Here is a 1,332-nt window from a genome sequence, read left to right as displayed (position 1 = left end):
TTCAGAACACATGAAAAAATAAGAGTTTACTTGCAAAATGTGATGTTTTTTCTGACCACTAGGAGCCAAATGTCACATCTTAACAAAGAAAACTTGCTAATGTTGAGATTACGATCATTTAAAACACAATTACTCATTGACTTTTGGAATGATGTTGCATTCACTGAACATGTAAAAAATGGGACAGTGAAAACACCTGAAACTGTGACAGTTCCCTTCATACTTTACTCGTCTTTTTTATTGTTTACTTTGCAAAATGTGACGTTTTTTCTGATCACTTTTCCAGCTTTAACATTTTTTTTTGTCTGTTTTTATTCCTATTTTTGTCACTTTTTTGACGTTTTTTTAAATTATTTTTCATTAGTCAATTTTTCCACAATTTATTTGTTGCTTTTTCCGATGTTTTTGATGTTTTTTTGTCACGTTTTCCGATTTTTTTCAGTTTTTTTGTTCCCATCTTAACAAAGAAAACTTGCTAATGTTGACTTTCTGTTGTTTAGCCAACGATAACCGCATTGATTTCTCCATTTACACTTCTTATTGTGCGAGTAAATATTTGGATACGACATACCGTAATCCTTACTAAACCAATTTAGGGCTGAGGAAAAAAAATCGTAATTTTGAGATCACAATCATTTAACACAGTTACACATCGACTTTTGGAAAAATGTTGCATTCACTGAACAGTAAAAACACCTGGAACTGTGAGATTTCCCTTCATACTTTTCCCATCTTTTTCATTCAGAACACATGAAAAAATAAGAGTTTACTTGCAAAATGTGATGTTTTTTCTGACCACTAGGAGCCAAATGTCACATTGTACCAAAGAAAACTTGCTAATGTTGAGATTACGATCATTTAAAACACAATTACTCATTGACTTTTGGAAAGATGTTGCATTCACTGAACATGTAAAAAATGGGACAGTGAAAACACCTGAAACTGTGACAGTTCCCTTCATACTTTACTCGTCTTTTTTATTGTTTACTTTGCAAAATGTGATGTTTTTTCTGATCACTTTTCCAGCTTTAACATTTTTTTTTGTCTGTTTTTATTCCTATTTTTGTCACTTTTTTGATGTTTTTTTAAATTATTTTTCATTAGTCAATTTTTCCACAATTTCTTTGTCGCTTTTTCCGATGTTTTTGACGTTTTTTAAAATTATTTTTCCATAGTCAATTTTTCCACAATTTATTTGTCGCTTTTTTCCGATGTTTTAGATGTTTTTTTGTCACGTTTTCCGATTTTTTTCAGTTTTTTTTTTCACATCTTATCAAAGAAAACTTGCTAATGTTGAGATTACGATCATTTAAAACACAATTACTCATTGAC

General features: G+C 30.2%; 1 protein-coding gene across 1 annotated transcript in view; it reads right to left on the bottom strand.

Moving 5' to 3' along the window:
* sbf1 (SET binding factor 1) overlaps positions 1-1,332 on the bottom strand; it is a 68,074-nt gene that overhangs the window by 48,431 nt on the left and 18,311 nt on the right. The gene's annotated exons all lie outside the window — the stretch shown is intronic.

Source organism: Etheostoma cragini, unplaced genomic scaffold, assembly GCF_013103735.1.
Source record: "Etheostoma cragini isolate CJK2018 unplaced genomic scaffold, CSU_Ecrag_1.0 ScbMSFa_1523, whole genome shotgun sequence".
Lineage (NCBI taxonomy): Eukaryota > Metazoa > Chordata > Actinopteri > Perciformes > Percidae > Etheostoma > Etheostoma cragini.
The sequence above is the reverse complement of the archived record's forward strand: the minus strand, read 5'-3'. Positions and strand labels throughout refer to the sequence as shown.